Below are 22,827 nucleotides of genomic sequence, written 5' to 3' on the forward strand. Positions count from 1 at the left end.
CTTTGGATCATATTGACGGTTATTTTTTTCCCATGCCCTCTACGTGCTGCACCATTTTGTTTGTCTTCTGGACAGTGGAGAAATCGGCAGAACAGCAGTGAAGGAGTGTACTGGAGTCAGCAGAGGCAATGCCAGCCTCCTACTGCAGTCTGTATATTGAACGCACTCAAACCCACAGGTGCCTACGTAAAATCCTCCAGCTGCAGCCTGCAACTTAATGTTTCCTTCAGCAGCAGATCTGTATGCTACTTTCACTTTGTTTTAACCCAATAAATGGACAGGATACACAACAGAATACATCTTTTAAAAATGAATCTTACATAAAATACTTACATAGACAGTTTCACTGTTAGGTAGCCAAAAATTAGTGACTTTTTAAATCTAGAGGATAATTACCAAATTATAAAGACCCAGAAGGATAATCACCAAGAGAGAAATACATTTGCAACATTATGAATTCTAAAATGGTAATTTTTTCAAGAAAGTATAACGTTAAAAAAATAACATGGGATATATCTCTCAGCTTCTTACATAAACAGCTTATAAAAGTAATTTTTCACACACCATTTCAGTATATCATGAATAAGTGCATAAAGAAGGCTGCCTCTAACCATACCTTCTCATCAACAAATAATCCATTGACAGGAAGAAAATAGAGAACTCATCCATTAAAAGGCAAAGTGAACCTAAGTAAACCATTGTCCAAATACTGACAGATGAAACAAAAAACCAGAGACTCATGATCTTTTCACATAAACTTCAAACATATACACTCTCATCCTATCAGAATTACAGAATTTAAAAACTGAGAGAAATCTTAAAGAAATCTAACTTTTTAATTTTCAGATGAACAAATCAAGAACCAGAGAGGTTAATGCTAAAGTACCTTTCCCAAGGTCACAGAACCAGTCAGTAGCGAAACTTGGATTTCTAAACACATCTTTTAACAAAAAAAATTAGTAACTCCTGAAAAGCACTCAAGATTAAATGGTAACCTGAATATTCCTATAAGGAATACAGGTTAAAAAAGGTTTGTGGTTTAAAAAAAAAAAAAAAACTTAAAAAACCTTAACAAAAAGCAATCTACAGGCCCAGAGAGTTTCACGGGCGAATTCTACCAAACATTTAGAGAAATAATTCTACACAATCTCTTCCAGAAAACAGAAGAGGAAACATTCCCAACTCGTTTTATGAGGGCAAAATTATTCTGATATCAAAGCAGACAAAAACATTACAAAAAAGAAAAAAACTATAGACCAACAAGCTTCATGAAAACAGAAATTCTCAACAAAATATTAGCAAATAAAATCCAGTAATATATTTAAAAAAAAAACAAAACACTATGACCATGAGGAGTTTTTCCTAGGAATGCTAAGCTAGTTAACATTTAGAAATAACTCAATATAATCCATCATATTAATGATTCAAAGAAAACTAGCATGATCATATATCACTTGATGCAGGGGGAAAAAAAAAGCATTTAACAAATTCCCAACATCCATTTATGATTAAAACTAGACAACTAGGAATAGAGGGGAATTTCCTCAACTTGATAAAGAATGTCTACAAAAAACTCACAGCAACACCATACTTAGTGGTCAAAGACTGAATGCTTACTCCCAAAGATCAGGAACAAGGCAAGAATACCCACTCTCACCACTTTTAGCCACCATCACACTAGAAGTACTCATCAGTGCATAGAGACTGGAAAGGAAGAAATAAAACTATCCCTGTTCACAGAAGATATTATTTTCCACTTAAAAAATTTAAAACAAATCTACCAAAATCAAACCCCTCCCCCCAAAAAAACCCTTCTTAAAACTAAGAAGTTTAGCAAGGTTTCAGCACAAAGTCAAAAAAAATCATATTTTAAAAATTATTTATACTTTTATATATTTAGCAATGTACAATTAGAAACCAAAATTTTAAACACGAAATACTACTAACAATAGTTAAAAGAAATAGTTATAAATCTAACAAAACAAATACAAGATCTCTGTAAGCTAGAATTACAAAGTGCAAATGAAAGACATCAAATAAGACCTAAAGAAATGAAAAGCATATGTTCATGGACTGGAAGACCCCACATGGAAAGATTTCAATTCTGTTCCAATTGGCCCATAGATACAATGCAACTGCAAACAATATCCCAGAAAAACATTTTTATAGATATAGATTCTAAAATGTACATGGAAAGGTAAAGGATGCAAAGTATCTAAAACAAGTCTGAAAAAGAACAAAGGTGCAGCAATCACACTACTCTGTTTTAAGACTTATTATAAAGATACAGTAATCGAAACAGTGTGGTATTGGCTAGTAGATAGAAACAAATCATTGGAAAAGAACAGAAGGTACAGAAATAGACACAAATAAGGCAACGGACTTGTGACAACAGTGCAAAAGCAATTCAAATGGGAAAGGACAGCCTTTTCAACAATGGTATTTGAACAACTGCATACCCAGATGCAAACAAACATACACGTCAACCTGAACTTCAAACAATATTAAAAGACTCAAATGGATCATAAATCTAAATGTAAAACTACTAAACTTTTAGGAAAAAATAAAACCTTATGACTGAGTTAGGCTGAGTTTTTAGATATGAAACCAAAAGCATGATTCATTTAAAAAAAATTAACTAAAAATCAAAATTTAAAACCTTGTCCTACAAAAATCAATGTCATGAGAATACACAAAACATGCAAATCACATATTCAACAAAGGACCTGTATCTCGAATGTACAATTCTCAAACCTTAACAGTAAGAAAATGAACACCTAATTTAAAACTGGACAAAAGATCTGAACAGACACTTCACCATGAAGGATATACAAAAGGCAAAATAAGCACATGAAAAGATGTTCAACATCATTCGCCATTTGAGAATTTTAAGTTAAAACCACAGTGAGATACCAGTATACATGTAACAGAATGGTTAAAATTATATATATACAATTATTCTAAATTATAAATTATAATTATTATTTTCTATTATAAATATATATATATATATATATATATGGACAATACCAAGTGCTAGCAAGCATGTGGAATAACTGGAACTCTCAAACATAGCTGCTGGAAATGAATATGGTACAGCCACTCTAAAAACCAGTGTAGCAGTTTCCTAAAAAGTTAAACATACACCTACCATAAAATCTAACAATCCCACTCCTAAGCACTGACCCTAGAGAAATGAAAATTTATGATCACACAAAAACCTGTTCATGAATGTTTATAGTGGCTCTATTCATAACTGCAAAAATGGGAAACAATTGAAATGTTCTTCAGTGGGTGAATGAATAAACAAACGGATACATCCATACAATGGCATAGCACTCAGCAATAAAAAAGAACAAACTATTGCCAGACCAGCGACTTGGATGAATCTCAAAGACATCATGCTGAATGAAAAGAAGCCAGTCTTAAAAGGCTGTATTATTCCATTTTCCATTAAATGACATACTTATAAAAAGAAACCTACAGAGACAGAGAATAAACAACTCACTGGTTTCCAGGATGGGGTGGGGGGAGAGTGGAAAATAAAGCAGTATCGCAATACAACCTGTACCATCATGTACACTAATTGTGGTGGCAACTACACATATCTCTATTAAAATTCATTGAATGGTACACACACACACGCAAAGTAAATTTTACTTTATTCTAAGTTCTTAAAACTTCAACCAGCACTATGTGGTTCTAAGAGCTCTTACTCTACCCGCTCCTCCAGTAGCCTAACCCACATATCTAACTTCCCCTGGATGTCCCATGATCACTCAAACTTAGTACCTGCAACATCAAATTCATTACATTTTCCCTCAAACTTCAAATGAAAGGCACCCACAATTCACCCAGTCACCTAAGCCAGAAACGTGTCATCCTTGAGTAAGTTCTGTGAGTAACTACACAACTAGGGCAGTCACTTGACCTATAGCATTGCTGTATCTCCAGCAGCTCTAACTATATTCAGCACATAGCAAGCACTCAGTCAATGGTTTTGTCGAGTGAATGAATATATAAGACTATGGCTCTTCCTTCACTGGACCCACACCCAATCAAGTTCAGATGATTTTCTCCATCCTCACTGCCATCCTCTTATTTTAGGCTCTCATCAACTCTCACCTGGATGCTGGTGCAATCGCTCCTAAAAATGAGGTGCTGTTTTGCCTGCCCACCATCATACACACACACACCCTTTCTGGGAACTGCACTTTACCAACCCTCGTTCCAGCTACTAACTGTCAAGCTCTCTCACAACCTCATACCTTTATACGTGCTGTATCCTCTGCCTGAAACTTAATTTTCCCCATTTTGCAAAGCAGCTAACTACTATTTAGGTTCAATGCTAGTCACTACTTCCTCCCAAAATTGTTCTATTACCCTCCAGTATGAGATGGGAGTCCTTCCTCTGTACTCCAAGAGTATCCCGTGCAGAACTTTATAGTATTTCTCACAGAGTATTTTAATAGCATTGGGCTATCTGTACCATAGACTAAAATCTAATAGGGATTATGTCTTATATTGCTGTGAAAATAAACTATACCCCTCAGTACTTTACCTGGCCCATAGTAGGTGCTTACTATATAATCATGGATGAAGAGAGAAAATAGGAAGGAAAGAAGCATCTAATAGTACCGTAGCCTCTGAGCATGAAGTCATTGGAAGGTTAACAGATGGAGATTTACTAGTAGTCTGGCTGTAGCAGAGTAGTCTCTAAAATGGGACTAGTCATCTCTAAGATGACTAGTAGTCTCTAAGATGGGAGCAAAGAAGAATGGCAAAGTAACATAATACTCTGAATAAATAAATGGCTGCACTAATCAACTGGTATATTAAAAAAAAATCAGAGGTAATGGAATGAAGCTTGAGGTAAATTTTTAGAGCAAATGGGTAGTGCCAGGAATTATTTTGAAAAACCTTTTTTATTCAATATTGTCTTTCTCCTACTGAACATCCTCCACTTCAAGCAGCCAAGTCTTTTGTAGTTAGTTAGGTGACAGCAAAAAAGCACACAAATCTGTTCCAAATATTTGTGTTTAAAAAACTTGGCCCCTTAACAGATACAAAAAGAATTCACATCATTTTGAAAAAAATATTCAAGAAAAAAATTGAGTAAGAGCAAATCTCCCATCCACTCCTACTCCAGACTAGCAAAGAATTCCCCTGGCCAAGAAGAATCACAGAAATCTATCTTTGGAGATGGTCGGCTGGTTTGTTTCCAGGCAAGGCCTCTTATAACAGTCCAGTTCTACAGTTCAGGGCCCAGTCCTCAGATTTGCAGGTCAGAAACTAAGTCTTTGAAGATTTTGAAAATGGATAAAATTCAAAGAGATTAGGTCACACTATAACAGCTCTATATCACCTGCAAACTTCATAGCAAAATGTTAGTATTATTGACAAATGTAAGAAAGGCCTGTCTTTCCTATTTGGGGGGAGATATGGGCTTGTCCTTCTAACTCTCGGTATGGGAAGCACTGCTAATTTTAAAAGTAAACAAACCAAACTCATAACAAGGTTAGTAAAACAAAGTGTAGGCTTGTCTGGTTGCCTATCAGATCCCTTCTTTCATACTAACAGCACCATGGTTTTTATTTTTTGTATTTGCTTCAAGGGAGGCTGGTTCTCTCCCCAGCCTCAGAGCCAAATCTTAATTAGTGAATGACTCTTAAGAGCACCAGCTGCAATTCCATTAATTGGTATAAGGGTATGTGCTATAATGTGACCAGCAGAATGTGATCCAAATGTGAGAGGGAGAGAGAGGTAGCTTTCAGGAAAGTTTTTCTTAATCTTAAAGATGGCCCAAGATAGGACCACTTATTCTACCAGTCTTTGAACAATGCTGTGTGTGTGGATATACAAGCTGAAGGTGTGGCAGTTCTCCTGTAGCTACGCAAGGACAAGCCTGAGAAAAATAACCAGTATTCTAAAAACGGCAAAGCAGAAAGGTGTAACGAAACTGGGTCCTTGACGACGTTATTGAGGTTCAGAATTAAGTTGTCTATAATCGCCATACCTCTGAAATTCTTTATTATGTGAACTTATAAACCCCATCATTCATTCATTGGCCATGGCATGCAGCAACTTGATGTGGGATCTCAGTTCCTAGACCAGGCATTGAACTATGGCCAGAGCAGTGAACGTGCAGAGTCCTAACCACCAAACCACTAAGGAAGCTCATAAATACTCTTCCTATCGCAGTCATTCTAAATTAGATCTTTGGTGATTCCAACCATTCTAACCACTACAACCGCAAATAAAAAATGACCAAGGAAAAGCCTATAGGATCTAATCAAATTAAAAATTTTAATATGAAATTCTTATTTCCTCTAGAAATCTCAAATTTAATAAATCTGGGATAGATGTACTGAGTTTAGATGTTAAAATCTTTTTGTTTACCTACCAGTTTAAAATGCTGCAATGGCCCACTTGTGGCTTTGGGACATAACCTGAACTCTTTAGCATGACATACAAATCACTGCATTAACTACTAAGTGATTAACTGTCCATTCTTTTGAGCAGCTCTCTGACTCACCCGAGGTTTCAGGAATAGAAAATTCTTGTAGTTGCTGGAATACACCACATAGTCTCCTATCTTCACCTATCAGCAAATGCTACTGTCTCTACGTGGACCCCTAACTCATACCTGTCCTTCAAAGTTCAATTTGCATTCTCTTCTCCTCCCTGCCTATCACCCAACTTTGTCACTGTTGGCTTAGAAATCTCTCTCCTCTATTTGACTGAGTTCCCTGGAATAGTAACTGTCTCAAGGATGTAGTACAATGACAGATACACAGTAAACACTAAAAAAAAAATCTTCATGGAGTGATTTAATGAGCCACATTTGGGAGCAGTCATAAGTTCCATTACCGTTACGGATGATGAAGACTTACAAAAATATATCCATCATCACATCAAGTTCTATTAAACAACACTATTCTAAAGGGTTGCTAAGTTATTTTAAAATGATTCAAAACTAGTTTGATCTGATTTTTTTAAATAAAAAAACAGAAGACAAAATAATGTCATAACTTTTTAAGAAAATTCATGCAATGTGACATTTATTATGAAACATGGACAAAGGATAAAAATAGATAAGAAAATGTCTCTGTTCCCAATAATACTGGTCTGAGTACAGACTACTACCTAAATGCTTTACATTACCACAAACGATATCTGTCAAATTCTTTCCAAATCAAAACTATACATTTCTTAAAATAAAAATCTGTAGTGAGCAAAAAGGAAATCGTCCCACAAATTTAATTATTACACATTAAGGTAGACTAATATAGGAGCATGACTTTGATTAAAGTGTCTAATACAGTGCAAGAAACCTAACATTCAATAAATGTATGCTGAATCTGAATCAATTATATGCAGAGGTGAACAAAGTATTTTTCCAAGTTATATACATATACCACAGATTTATCTGAGGATAGTAAAACCATTTGGTTACAGAAATAAAATTAGTATCATAGTTATAAATTTTATCTTTTATTAATATTACTTCACTGATATATCCTGTTGATTACATGAAATAATTTTACAAAAGACATTTCATTTGAAATCTGTGCACCATGGAAATACCATGCAGACTTTCAGTCTCATTCTAATACTAAAGATGGCATTTTCAATGTTACTTGCTCCTTCAATTTACCCAAATTCAGAGATTAATGGTGGTTTAGGGAAAAAGCAAAACAAAATAAAACCCAGCTTGCTCACTGTTGGTTTAAAAACAGCACCAGCCAACTGTGTATCTTGGTAAGGCAGTAAAGATCCCTTTGGAACTGCTCTAAAAAACCAGGATTCTTGATGGCAAGATACTTAGGGATGAATAAAAGAAAATCATGACTCCAGGTCAGAATACTAAGAATCTGGAAAAAATAAGTTAACCAATTTTCTCCAGGAAGTCAAATTTATTTCCTGACACAAATCTATGAAAATGATTTGGGAGTGCAGAGCTTGTTTTTAAGGTTAAATTTTTGGTTACTGAGTTTCTTTAAACATATACATTTATATTTGTAATGAAGGAGAAACTGACAGCATTGACAGCCTGAACCTAGCCAGAACACAGACTGGGACCTGAACCCACGGGAATTGAACCCAGCCTAGAGCCAGATTGGGACTCGAACCCAGCCTAAACCCAGACTGGGACTTGAACCCACGGTTTTAGATTAGAATCACTTGCCCAGTGTCTGGACTCACTGAAGTTCAGGTTCTTCATGTCTCCGCTCAGAAGGAATTCAGAGAGAGACAAAGTGATTGGCAAGAAATAGATTTATTAAGACTGGACGCCTGTGAGAGATGCAAGCAGGCAAGCACGGAAGCTCTGCCCTGAGGATCTGGTGGGCTACAGTTTTGTCATCCAAGGGGAGTGGGGGTTGGAAAAGCCCGCTTCTACCTTTCTGGGAGTAGTAGCTCCTCCTTAGTGTCCTTTAAGGTGTGTATTCAAATCCCGAAGAAGGGTGGTCCTCAAACTCTTGCCCTTGGTCTGAATATGAATGCAGGCCTCATCCCATCCCCCATCCAACGACCCGAGACAGTTCTCAAGGCTCCACTAATGAAGCAAACCTGTCTTGTTCTGATGGCTTTTTTGAGCAATTTATTTACTTAACAGTGATCTCCCAATGTCCCCTAAGTTTCCCTTGTTATCTGTGGTCCTTTACTGGGACTTATAAAACTACTTCTGTCTACTCCATCCCTATCAAAGGTACTTTCTTTTTATAAAAATATATTCCATAGATCCTTAAGGACAAAAGTCTGTGAATGCTTTGCTTAGCAACTTTTAAGATTTTTTTACTTTTATCATCTCACTCATTACTTGGCTCTATTAGCAACTTCTTATTATCCTGAGTACATGTATGTATTTTTACTAAAATTCCCACATATTACAAGCAGAAGTGATTATATTATATATGAGGAGGCTATGGGATGTTACAGAATACCACAAATTTGCAAAAACACAAATCTATAAATTTTTTATTTCAAATACGTAAAATTTTCTAAGAAAAAAAAGCTAGACATTCACTGTCAAAATTGACAGTGTTAAAATAATTTAACTTGGTGAAAGCATTACTATATATAAAAATACACTTATGAAAAATAAAGCATTAAAAAGAATATTGTATATTGAACTATTTAAATCCAACTTTAATTATTAGACTCTATTTCCTAAATATTAATTTTTCTTCATTGTACACTCTCAGATTTATGAATCTGATATATATATAAAACTTGAGATTGATGAATATGTGATATACCCTTGGATTTTTAAAGTAAATGATCTGCAAGAACAGTATGCCAATTAAATCAATTTAAATAATTTAATCATTTTAAAATTGGTTGTTTAAAAATATAAGCTTGAATTAATGATCAAAGACAGTTTTATCAGGGGAACGTCAATTAGTATTAAAAAACCGCTATTTTAAATTTCAAGCACCTTGTACAAGTTGAGGATAAGCTGAAACTAAATGGAAGAATGAAAATTTACCTCCTTTAAATCAGAAAGAATCACAAAAGGCTTATAAGCATAAACCCTACATTGCTTCCTCTGCCCTCCTTCTTCAAGATGTAAACAGTAAACTATGGAAGTACCAGACTATGAAAGTAGACAATAATGAAAATGAACCTTTTGAGTGCAGCATATGGAAGTTTCCAGGCTAGGGGCTGAATCAGAGTGCAGCTGCCAGCCTACGCCACAGCCACAGCAACACAGGATCTGAGCCGCATCTGCGGCCTACACCACAGCTCTTGGCAATGTCAGATCCTTAAGCCACTGAGTGAGGTCAGGGATTGAACCCACATCTCATGGATACTAGTCTGATTCGCTTCTGCTGTGCCACAATGGGAACTCCCAGAAATGAATCTTTAGTTTGAAATATTACAATGCAGCACTTAAACACCTGTGACATTAAACTGTCCTGAAATCCAGGGAAAGCACAATCCCAAAGCTCAAATAAAGGTAAACTAGAAAGGAACCCAGAAGAATGGAAATAAACCATGGAGTTTAATAAATTACATTTGAAAGTAAAATCGAGTACAAATTTAACAATGTATCTCTGGACTGTTATTCATTCAGTATATGAGCACAGTGGACCAAACACGCACCTGGAATAACACAATGCCAACAGTTAGCCAGTCTCTATCTGGAAATTTCAGAACAAATTATTATCCCCATTCTTTTCCTTTCCAAGCCATTCTAGAAACCAGATCCTTTCTATTTTACCTCAACAGTGTTTCCGGTGTATCCTCTTTATTCTTGCTGTCATTTCTTTAGCTGTTTCATCATCTCTTAACTAATATCTATCTCCTCACTATAGCCCATTTTATATACAGATGCCAGAGTTATCATCCTTAAAATGCTACTCATCCTTTATTTTTTTTATTTTTGTCTTTTTGCCTTATCTAGGGCCGCACCTGCGGCATATGGAGGTTTCCAGGCTAGTGGTTGAATCAGAGCTGTAGCCGCCGGCCTACGCCAGAGCCACAGCAACGGGGGATCCAAGCCGCGTCTGCAACCTACACCACACCTCACGGCAATGCCGGATCATTAACCCGCTGAGCTAGGCAAGGGATCGAACCCGCAACCTCATGGTTCCTCGTCGGATTCGTTAACCACTGAGCCATGAAGGGAACTCCAAATGTTACTCATCCTTAAAACAAATATTACTGAGTGCTTATTATGCTCCGCAGATGCTAACGGTACAGCAGTAGGAAAGAGAATAAACTTGTCATGAAACTTACAGTAAGAAGGGTAGATAATAAAACAAACAAGTTATATGATAAGCAGTGATAATTACAAAAGAGGCAAAATATAAAAGGGGAAACAAAATTAAAAGGGAGACATAAAGGACTTAGTCTTAAATCTGGTAGCCAGGAATGACCTCAATTAGCAAGAGATTTCTAGATAAAATCCCAAATGGAATAAGGAGCTAATATTCCAGGCAAAGGAAACAACAAGCATAAAATTTCTAAAGCAGGCGAAGGCTAATATGGCTGAAAAGACATGAATAAGAACAAGAGGCATGGTTATGGGGAATGAAGTCAAAGACAACAAGGAACTGATCTTAAAAATGATGGAAGGACATAAAGACTGTATTGGGTACCTCATTGCTGAAACTTTTCGCTAGGGACTTTGCTATTTGTCATTCCATTCTGCCTGCCGACCTTCTTTCCCCAAATATGCCACCTTAGGTCCATAAGGATGGAAGAGAAGACAACCACAACTAGAAGAGAGGCATTATCTAACTTAATCCCTACAATTCTAATCTTCATATCTGCCACTCTAGTTGAAAATTCCCAACATTGTCAGTAAATAATACATGAATGTATGAGCAGAAAAATGACCAAGACCAATATTCTTTTGCATGAAAAATATTATTTTAATTAATTAAAATAAGTATCTCCGGAGTTCCTGTCGTGGCGCAGTGGTTAACGAATCCGACTAGGAACCATGAGGTTGCGGGTTCGGTCCCTGCCCTTGCTCAGTGGGATAACGATCCGGCGTTGCCGTGAGCTGTGGTGTAGGTCGCAGACGCGGCTCGGATCCCGCGTTGCTGTGGCTCTGGCGTAGGCCGGTGGCTACAGCTCCGATTCAACCCCTAGCCTGGGAACCTCCATATGCCTCGGAAGCGGCCCAAGAGATAGCAACAACAACAACAAACAACAACAACAAAAAGACAAAAAAGACAAAAAAGACAAAAAAAAAAAAAAAAAAATAAGTATCTCCTACAACTTAACATAAAATCAAAAACACTGATTTTAAAATAGGAAAGGAGTTCCCAGGTAGCCTAATGGGTTAAGGATCCAGCACTGGCATTGCTGCGGCGTGATTTCAATCCCTGGTTCAGGAACTTCCACATGCCACAGGCATGGCCAAAAAAGAGGGGGGATAGAAGAACTGAACAGACATTTTTCCAAAGAGGAAATGCAGATGGCCAACAGACCCAGGAAAAGATGCTCAACATGGCTAATCATCAGGGAAACGTAAACCAAAACCACAATGAGATATTCCCCCATTCCTGTAGGAATGACTGTCATCAAGGAGAACACAAATAACAAACGGTGGTGAGGATATAGAAAAAAGGGAACCTTTCTGCACTGTATGTAAATTTATGCAGCCACATTGTGGAAAATGGTATAGAGGTTTCTTAAAAAACTCAAAGTAGAACCTTAAAAACCTTTGGGTTTTTTAAGGTTTCTTAAAAAACTCAAAGTAGAACTACCTCTGGGTATATATATCTGAAAAAAACAAAACGGTAAATCAAAAAAAAAAAAAAAAAAAAAAACACGCACCCCAATGTTCATAGCAGTAGTATTTATAATTACCAATAAGTGTCCATGACTAGACGAATGGATAAGGAAGATGCCATATACATATATCACACACAATGGAATACTACTCAGCCATAAAAAGAACAAAATTTTACCATCTGCAGCAACATGTATGGACTTGCAAGGTATTATGCTATGTGAAATAAGACAGACAAAGACAAATATAGGATGATGTATGATATCACTTATATGAATCTTAAAAATATAACAAACTAGTGAATATAACAAAAAAGAAGCAGTCTCACAGACAGAACAAACTAGCGGTTACCAGTGAGGGGCAGGCCAAGGGGGGACAATATAAGGATGGGAGAGAGGAAGGTACAAAACACTGGGTGTAAGACAGGCTACAAGGATGTTTGCACAATATAGGAAACATAACCAGTAATTTCTAGTAACTATAAATGGAGTATAACCTTTTAAAATTGTATACAATTTTTCTGAAAAATTTTAACATCAACTGAGTTAATGTACACTTAAAAATCAGTAAAGTCACAGTGATACTATTAATTAGTTTACATTTAAGGTGATTTTATTTAAAATAATAAGCATAATAATCAACAAATCAGTTTACAACATATCATTGGTATCCAGATTTAATATATTTCCATGAAAAATAATCAGAAAAAATGAGAGCAAAAAAAAAAAAAAAATGGAGAACAAAAATACACACAATTAAAAAAATAAAATCTCTCTCTCAACTACCAAAAGAAGTAACCATACTGGCTACTTGTTGCCTTGATACAATCCTTAGCATTTAAGATCTGTTAAAAACTGACTTGCTACTTCAAAGAAAATACATTTAATATTCAGATCTCGGTTTAGACTAATTCCATTACTTATTGTCTGATTTATTCAGTGACAGCAGTATATGAAGAGTGAGAATTCAATGACTGTCTACTATCTACACACACTTGGGAAAGTCTTTTTATTAGGCCTATCTTTTTAGCTCTCATGTGTAAAATGGAGTGGTATTTGCTATACAGATTATATGTGGTAATAAGACGTTAAAGTCCTTTCCTATGTGAAACATAGAATATGTGTAAATGAAAGTAACTATTACTTAAAGCATGTTTTATCAAAGACAAAAAATTTAATCACAAGACCTCGTTGTCTTTCAATTAAATACACATATACAAATGTAAATATAATGAACTGATGGAGGGTAAAAAGGCAGTGAACATTCCTTACCCTCAGGATAATTATACTGTATTAGGGAAGCATTTCTAGAAAGCTTATATGCAATAAAAGGCATTAAATTTATTAAGTTTCACATTAGGAATAAACATTATAGTACAGGAGGCAGAAGAGTGATTATCTTGAACCTAAATAAGATATAAGCTGGACTTTAATGATTGACTGGGTAGGATTTAAAGAGATGACTCAAGTAAGTCTATTCCAGACAGAGTGAACATCATGTTCAAAGGAGAAAAACAGAAAGTATTAAGATTGACTTGGATAAAGTAGAAAGTTTCTGAGTAAGAAAATCAGAGAGAATAGGCTAGAGAAGTTAGGTAAGGTCCGGGGCCAAGCTAAGAAATTTCTAATTAGGTAAATTAATATGATAGGAGAATGAGAGTAGGGCAGGTGCCAGTGAGAAAGAGAAAATAGTTCATCCAGTCAACAAGTATTTATTGATCTAATTTCCATGCACTCTTCTAGATGCTAGGAGTAATAGTTAACTTGCAGGATTTACATTTATTAAGGAACACAAATAACCCAAACCATACAAATATCTCAAAGAATGATATGTACAATAAAGACAGAAAAGGTAACTGGATGGAGCTTGAATGTGGTGGAGGCTGAGAAGGAAGACCAGTGAGTTTAAAAAAAGAAGAAGGTTGTACACATGAAAAGAAGGCAGGTGGTATATAGGAAATCTGTACCTTTCCCTCAATACTGCCATGAACTAAAAAGTGCTCTAAAAAATAAAGTCTATTTAAAAAAGAAAAAAAAGAAGGATGGGGAGGCAGGCAGTGTTTCTATTATCAAGGGCTCTATAAGCTTAGTCAAAGCCTCTGAACTTCATCCTAAAACCTACTGAAATCTATTGTAGGGTTCTAAGACTAGGATTGATATAATCTGATGAAGTTTATTTAAATCACTAAGACCATTTACTAAGTCAAAGCACAGGTAGTAGGAGGAAGACTGGTCTACCATAGGAAAGTACACCTGAAACTAAGACAATATTGTAAAACAACTATACTTCAATAAAAATAATAAAAAAGATATCATATGGTATTTGTCTGTCTTTCTGGCTCATTTCACTCATTAAGAGATTCTCTAGTTGCATCCATGTTGCTGCAAATGGCATTATGTCATTCTTTTTTATGGCTGAGTAGGATTCCATTGTGTATATATACCACATCTTCCGAATCCAATCTCTGTCAATGGACATTTGGGTTGTTTCCATGTCCTGGCTATTGTGAATAGTGCTGCAATGAACATGCAGGTGCACGTGTCTCTTTTAAGTAGAGCTTTGTCTGGATAGATGCCCAAGAGTGGGATTGCGGGGTCATATGGAAGTTCTATGTATAGATTCTAAGGTATCTCCAAACTGTTCTCCATAGTGGCTGTACCAGTTTACATTCCCACCAACAGTGCAGGAGGGTTAGGGTACCATATGATATCACTTATAACTGGAATCTAATATCCAGCACAAATGAACATCTCCTCAGAAAAGAAAATCATGGACTTGGAGAAGAGACTTGTGGCTGCCTGATGGGAGGGGGAGGGAGTGGGAGGGATGGGGAGCTTGGGCTTATCAGACACAACTTAGAATAGATTTACAAGGAGATCCTGCTGAATAGCATTGAGAACTTTGTCTAGATACTCATGTTGCAACAGAAGAAAGGGTGGGGGAAAAAATGTAATTGTAATGTATACATGTAAGGATAACCTGACCCCCTTGCTGTACAGTGGGGAAAAAAAAAAAAAAGAATAAATTAAAAATAAAAAGAACAACAAATAAAGGAAAAAAGAGCAATCAGCAAAATTTTTAACACCCGAATGAACTGGCTACAGAACAGGGACCACCAAATTTCTCCACAATGGGCCAAATAGTAAATATTTTTAGTCTCTTTCCAACTATAAAATTCTGCTTTTATAGAATGAAAGCAGACACAGACAATACATCAACAAATGATTATGGCTGTTTCCAAACAAAAATTTATTTACAAAAATAGGTGGTAGGCCAGATTTATCCTGGAAGCCAGTCTGTCAACTCCTGATATAGGAAGGAACCCAAATTCAAAGCTACTTCTTCCTGCCCACTGATTCTCCAAACAGGACTTGTACTAAGTACAGGGTGGCAACAATCTGGGGGACTGGAAGCTTGACGATAATGTTGAGAAAGATCTCATCATCAGATGGTACTTAGATACCAGAGTCCTGCTAAAGGGAGAGGAATGACATACACACAGAACAAACCTCAATCTACACATCTGAAACCCATGTAAACTGAGACAAACTAAACTGCAACCTAGCCTTTATCCACTTAATCCTCCATCAAATCCAAGAGTGTAGACCCTCATCACAGCTGCCTTACAGAGGAAATAAGTTTTCTCTAGGGAAAACTATTATTCACTCTAGCCTCTACAGTTTTTTTTTTTTTTTGCTATTTCTTGGGCCGCTCCCGCAGCATATGGAGGTTCCCGGGCTAGGGGTCGAATCGAAGCTGTAGCCACTGGCCTATGCCACAGCCACAGCAACGCGGGATCCGAGCCGTGTCTGCAACCTACACCACAGCTCACGGCAACACCGGATGGTTAACCCACTGAGCAAGGGCAGGGATCAAACCCACAGCCTCATGTTTCCTAGTCGGATTCGTTAACCACTGCACCATGACAGGAACTTCTCTACAGATCTTTTAAACAATACGTCTGGTAAACAACAGAAAGATGATGAGATGTGTGAAGAAGCAGAATAATTAACAGAGGCAGATGATCCTTGGGCTGGGAACTTCCATATGCCATGAGTGTAGCCATAAAATTAAACAAACAAACAAAACCTCCCAAGAATCAGATACACAATATGACCTAAATGTTGAATTTAGCAGAGACATCAGCTATTGAACTATTTTTAGCTATTATGTATAAATCAAGAAAAAAAGTTAAAAACAGAAAAAAACAGATGAAAAGACTGAAATTTTCAACAGAGAAATGGACTATCTTTAAAAGAACCAAATAAAAAACTGAAAAACACTATCTAAATTAAGAATTAACTGATTTTGCTCAAGAGTTGACTGGACTCAGCAGAAAAGTATCAATAAACCTTAAGACAGGCCAACATGTATTAACCAAAGGGGGAAAAAATTACCAAAGCACAAAGAAAAAGAACACAGTTTGAGATGCATGAGAGAATATCACACAATCTAATGCAAAAACTAAAGTTCCAAAACAGAGATGAAAATAGGACAGATCCTGTGTTGCCGTGAGCTGTGGTGTAGGTCACAGACTCGGCTCAGATCTGGCGTTGCTGTGGCTGTGGTGTAGGCCAACAGCTATGAGACCCCTAGCCTGGGAACCTCCATATGCTGCAGGTGCAGCCCCCAAAAAAAAGAAAGAAAGGAAGAAAGAAAGAAAGAAAGAAAGAAAGAAAGAAAGAAAGAAAGAAAGAAAGAAAACAGGACAGAAAGTACACTTTAAGGAATAACGGCTAAGGTTTTCTACAACTGATGAGACATCAACATACAGACTCAAGAAGATCATCAAAATACAAACAAGATAATAGAAAGAAAAACATACACCTAGGTATATCATATTCAAATGGTAATAGCCAAGATAAAGAAGAAAACTTTTTTAAGCAGCCAGATTAGATAAAATAAATAGGTTACATTTCATTCCAAAGAAAAAAGAATGACTGCTAACTTCTCAACAGAAACAAAAGATAACAGAATAACATCATTAAAGTGTTGAAAGGAAAGAACTGCCAATCTAGGATTTTATACCCAGGGGAAATATGCTTTTAAAATGAAGGTAAAATTAAGACATTTTAAAATGAAAACTGAGGTAATTCATTGCCACTGACTTACACCTCAAGAAATACAAAGGAAGTTCTATGGGGTGAAAAAAAATTATCACAGATAGAACATCATTTTACCAGAAGGAATGAAGAATCCTAGAAGAATGAAATACATGGGTCATTTTTTTAAAAAACATTTAAAAAATATCTTAAAGACTAATGTCTACTTTGAGCAACAGAAATGTATTCTGGGTTATATACTACAGTGGAAGTAAGATATAAAACAACAAAGAGTAGGATACAAGTAGAATTAAATATCCTAAAGTCTTTACATTGCTTGCAAAGTAGTAAAATAAAAATTCAAGTTAAACCATAAAAAGTTAAAGATGCATTTGGCAACCCCTTACATAGACTCTTGTTAAAAATCCAAAAATGTATAGCTAAAAGGTCAAGAAAACAGAATTTAAAATATTTCATAAATTCCAAAGACAGAGAGCAAACAAAAATAAAAACAAAGAACACACAGAATGCAAAAGAAATAAAGAAGATGAGAGACTTAAACCAAATCATATAAATAGTTAGTTGATGTAAATTAACTAAACACACCATTTAATAGAAAATCAGATTGGACTTAACAGCAACAACAAAACAAAACTATATTTACAAGAGATATACCTTAAATACAAAATCTAGATAGATCTAAGGCAAAAGTATTGGAAGCTCAACTAAACAGAACATTAACATATGGGAGCTAAAAAAATCAGTGAAGTTTACTTAAAAATAAAGCAAACTTCTCTCATCAAGAGAAAATACACTTTGTTTTCTAGCATCCATTAGATAGTTACAAGATCTGATCAAAATACAGCCAAAACAACAACAACAACTACTCAACATTTTAAAGCAAGAGTTGGCAAACTTTTTCTCACAGGGTCAGATCGTAAATATTTCAGGAGTGTGCACTGTACAGGCACTATCATAAATGGGTGTGGCTATGTTTCAATGAAATCAGACTATGTAAAAAGTAAATAATGAGAATATGATAAATCAAAATTTATGGAATACAGCACAGCTATCTCATAAAAAATTCATAATATAAATAAGAAGAAAAATGAAAATAAAATCAGTAAATCCCAAAGTTAGACCTTTTAAAAAGCTAACATAGAACAGATAAGCCTCAGACAAGGTAAGAGACAGGAAGTATAAAAACATTCAGGAGTTCCCGTCATGGTGCAGTGGTTAACGAATCTGACTGGGAACCATGAGGTTGCGGGTTCGGTCCCTGCCCTTGCTCAGTGGGTTAAGGATCTGGTGTTGCTGTGAGCTGTGGTGTAGGTCGCAGACACGGCTCGGATCCTGCGTTGCTGTGGCTCTGGTGTAGGCCGGTGGCTACAGCTCTGATTGGACCCCTAACCTGGGAACCTCCATATGCTGCGGGAGCGGCCCAAGAAATAGCAAAAAGACCAAAAAAAAAAAAAAAATTTCAGTTATTAGGAGAAACTAATAAACTGAAATGAACACAGTATGTATAGCTTTACGTGAATAAATTTTAAAATCTCAATGAAATAGACACTCTCTAGGAAAACAATAAATTATCCACACTGCCTAAAGGACACCTAATTAGATCAATGACAATAAAATAGAAAATACTGTCCAAAAACTACTGGAAAAAAAAAAAAAGAAAAAGAAAAAGCTCAGGTTGGCTTTCTTTTTTTTTTTTTTTTTTTTTTTTTGCTACACCTACAACATGTGTAAGTTCCCTGGCTAGGGATTGAATCTACGCCACAGTAGTGACCTGTACCACAGCTGCGGCAACACAGATCCTTAACCTGCTGTGCCACACAGGAACTTCCTCATGCTGGCCATTTTTATGTCTGTTTTACTAAACTTTCAAGGAATAAATAATTTATATGATACATAAAACACAGTAAAAGATGAAATGACGACAATTCATCTTACAAAGTTAGCATAACTCTAAAACAACTCTGAAAAAAGAAGATGAACATAGAGGTGAAAACGTGAGTGCGAGTATATGAGTCTATGTGATGAGAAGTGCTGTTAGTTTAATTACTGAACTGCTACAAATATCTGAAATTTAAATAAAACCAGTCAAATCAGATTTGTTTCAAAATGCAATTTCAGGGTTCTCACCACTTTTTTCACTCTCCAGTGACATTCATTTTCAGAGCCCACTGTTCTCTACCACCAAATACAAATCCTTCTTCTCTTTAATACAGCCACACTCTGTCACTTTCTCTAATGACTTTTCACCTCAAGTTCTATGACAGCCTATCTTAATTGGAAAGGACAAATGAATTTCATAAAGAGTAACTCAAATGACAAATACAAATTGGGCAAATTGATGGGCAAAGAACAAAAAGGCAAAGAGTAGTCAATAAAAATAAGACAGGTTTGGGTTTTATAACAAAAGATGTTGTAGCTCTATAATTAAATAAGCAAAATCATTTCTTCATATTAAACAGGACTGTATTTTCTAACCAAACTTGTTAGAATAGGGTACGGAAAAGGGAAAAGCCCTTGAAAAGCTTATGTTGTAATTTCATGGTTTATTAGTGAAATAAAACTTACTGTCCCTGGAAGGAAAATATATTTTTATAGTATAAATATATTTGCATGAATACTATTGTACATATTTTATAGTTTATTATGAACATTCAAGACTCAGAGGGCAATGAAGATTTTAATTAATTCCAATGCCCAACTGGGGGCACTGAGGGAGTGAGGGGGAATACCAGTAACAAATGCTTCTAACAAAGTACGTTGTATTCACAGATGAACTGATTTTTGCTCAGAAGGTGGTTAGAAAGAAATTAACTCAAACTCAAATATCAAACAATCAGTACATTACCCTGTACTTAGTGATTAATGAATAAGCTCCGCTGGCAGAAACCAACTCATGATCTATAAAAATATAAAAGTAAAAGAATAAATTGGACTTCACCAGTATTAAAAACTTGGCTCTACAAAAGGCCCTGCTAAAGGGATAGAAAGACTGGGAAAAAACATTTGCAAACCACATATCTGAGAAGGGCTGGAATACATAAAGAACTCTCAAAATTTAACACACACAAACAAAAACAATCCGATTAGAAGATTGCCAAAAGACATGAAAAGATATTTCACCAAAGAAGACACATAGAAAGCAAATTAGCACATGAAAAGACCCTTAGAATCATTTAGCCACTAGGGAAATGCAAATTAAAACCACCATGAGATATAAATACATATCCATCAAAATAATTAAAATTAAAATAGTGACAACACAAAATGCTGGCATGGATGAGGAGAAATTAGATTACTTACACATTGCTGGTGGGACTGTAAAATGGTACAAACACTCTGAAAAAGAGCTGGTACCTTCTTTAAAAACATGCAACTAAAATGTCCTGGCAATTGTTCTCCTGGACATTTGCCCCAAAGAAATGAAAACACATGTTTACACAAAACCCTGTACATTTCCCCATATCACCAGCAATTCTACTCCTACATAGATTCCATAAAAAAATCTGAAGACACAGACTCAAACAGATACTTGTATGACAATGCTCAGAACAGCATTATTCAAAGAGAAATAACCCAACCGTCTATCAACAGATGAATGGATAAACAAAATGTGGCATATACATACAAAGGAATAGCATTCAGTCATTTAAAAAAATGAACTTCTGGAGTTCCCGTCGTGGCTAGTGGTTAACGAATCTGACTAGGAACCATGAGGTTGCACGTTCGACCCCTGGCCTAGCTCAGTGGGTTAAGGATCCAGCGTTGCCGTGAGCTGTGGTGTAGGTCGCAGACCAGGCTTGTATCTTGCATTGCTGTGGCTGTGGTGGAGGCCAGCAGCTATAGCTCCGACTGGACCCCTAGCATGGGAACCCCCATATGTCACAGGTGTGGCCCTGAAAAGACAAAAAAAAAAAAAAAAATGAACTTCTGACACATCCTACAACAGGAATGAACCTTGAAAACATTAAGCTAAGTGAAATAAGCCATGTACAAATGGACAAAATAACATGATTACATGTATATGAAATATCTAGAAAAGGCAAATTTATAGGAACAAAAGTAGATTTGAGGTTACTGGGGCTCGAAAGAGGGAGAAATACGGAGTTACTGCTTAATGGGCACAGAGTTTGCGCTTGGGGTAATGAAAAATTGGGGCAAATAGTGGTGATGGTTGCACAACACGGTGAATGTATTTAATGCTAATAAATTGTACAATTAAAAATGGTTAAAATGGTGAACTTTGTGTTATATATATTTTACCCCAATTAAAAAAAAAACAACTTAAAAAAATCAGTCCTTGTAATACCAGTGCAGTGCCTAGCAAGAGACCATTTCAATAGTTATTGGCATAGGATCCCCACAGAAAACAAATCCTACCTGAAATGAGTTTATAAACAAAGCTTAGAAAACACATTCCAAAAAGATCCACCACGAACAAGTCACAAAACGCAAGAATCTGTGCCCCAAGCATTAAAGGTAATACAGTGATGCAAGAAAACAAAAAAATCTATTACCTCCATTCTATTCCATTCTATCTCTAGCATGAAGTCTCCATCAAAGATAGACTCTGGTTGTTTGAAAATTTAGAAAGTATCTTTTGGTCATAATGGCACTGTGTCCTACAGTGTGTTAGACGGCTTCACAAAATGAAGAAGCAATCATGCTCTTGCCTCATTAATGCCCTGGTTTTCCCTGCTTCTGTCCTAGACACATCTAACCTATGTGCCTGAGTGACCATGTATTTACACTGAGTTTTAATACCTTGAAATTCATACCCCACTAAAATCAATTATTCTTCTTATACTTAATTATTCAAATTTATTCTTCCCTAGAATTTTAAAGTTATTTTACCTAACTGAAAATGAAATCTGCTGTTTCCTGAATGGAAAGGAAATAAATTTATGTGTAAATCCAGAAGTGTGATATGTCTTTCTATTTGCCTAAGTCTTACACACTTCAATAAGGTTTCTTGTCAAATCTTTCCCTGAGGATTTGATGGCTGTTATCATTGTAAATGTAATTTTTTTTCTCATTTACATTTCTCATCTGTAAATACCGGTAGAGTGAAAAGTGCCAACCACCTTGCTAAATTACATTATTATTTCTAGTAAATAGTTACTGCATTCTCTGGGATTTTTACCTTAAAAATAAAAATGACACTGTCTTGCCTTTTCCAATATCTATACTAGTCATTTTATTTTCTTGTCTTTATTGTATACCAGTAGATCCTTCCAAACAATTTTGAAAAAGTGGTAACAGGAGAAATCTCTATCATGGTTCCATTTTAATGGAAATGGGCTGATCCATTTCTTTGTTTAGTATGATGCTGGCCGCTGGATTTGTCCAATACTCTTTATTGTAGTTAAAGTATCATTTTTCTATTTTAATGGCCAGTTTTATAAAATGCTTTTTTAGAATATAACGATATGATAATGTGGTTTAAATTTTTTTTCCTAAGTAAAAAACTTATGTTGATTTTCTGACGTAGAAACATCTTTGCATTCCTGGAACATC

General features: G+C 35.8%; 1 protein-coding gene across 14 annotated transcripts in view; it reads right to left on the reverse strand.

Annotated features, from left to right (window-relative positions):
- The window catches only part of TANC2 (tetratricopeptide repeat, ankyrin repeat and coiled-coil containing 2), a 365,248-nt gene that overhangs the window by 283,271 nt on the left and 59,150 nt on the right, over window positions 1-22,827 (reverse strand). For 3 of the 14 annotated variants that reach the window (XM_021068135.1, XM_021068128.1, XM_021068134.1), the window contains exon 1: window positions 1-2,977. The exons of 8 other annotated variants lie outside the window; for them this stretch is intronic. The gene's annotated coding sequence lies outside the window, so the exon portion shown is untranslated. Of the gene's footprint in view, window positions 2,979-10,018; window positions 10,108-22,827 lie in introns of those variants that run through there. 3 more of the 14 variants (XM_021068133.1, XM_021068132.1, XM_021068129.1) reach the window with 2 other exon arrangements.

This window comes from Sus scrofa, chromosome 12, assembly GCF_000003025.6.
Source record: "Sus scrofa isolate TJ Tabasco breed Duroc chromosome 12, Sscrofa11.1, whole genome shotgun sequence".
In the NCBI taxonomy this organism is placed as follows: Eukaryota; Metazoa; Chordata; class Mammalia; order Artiodactyla; family Suidae; genus Sus; species Sus scrofa.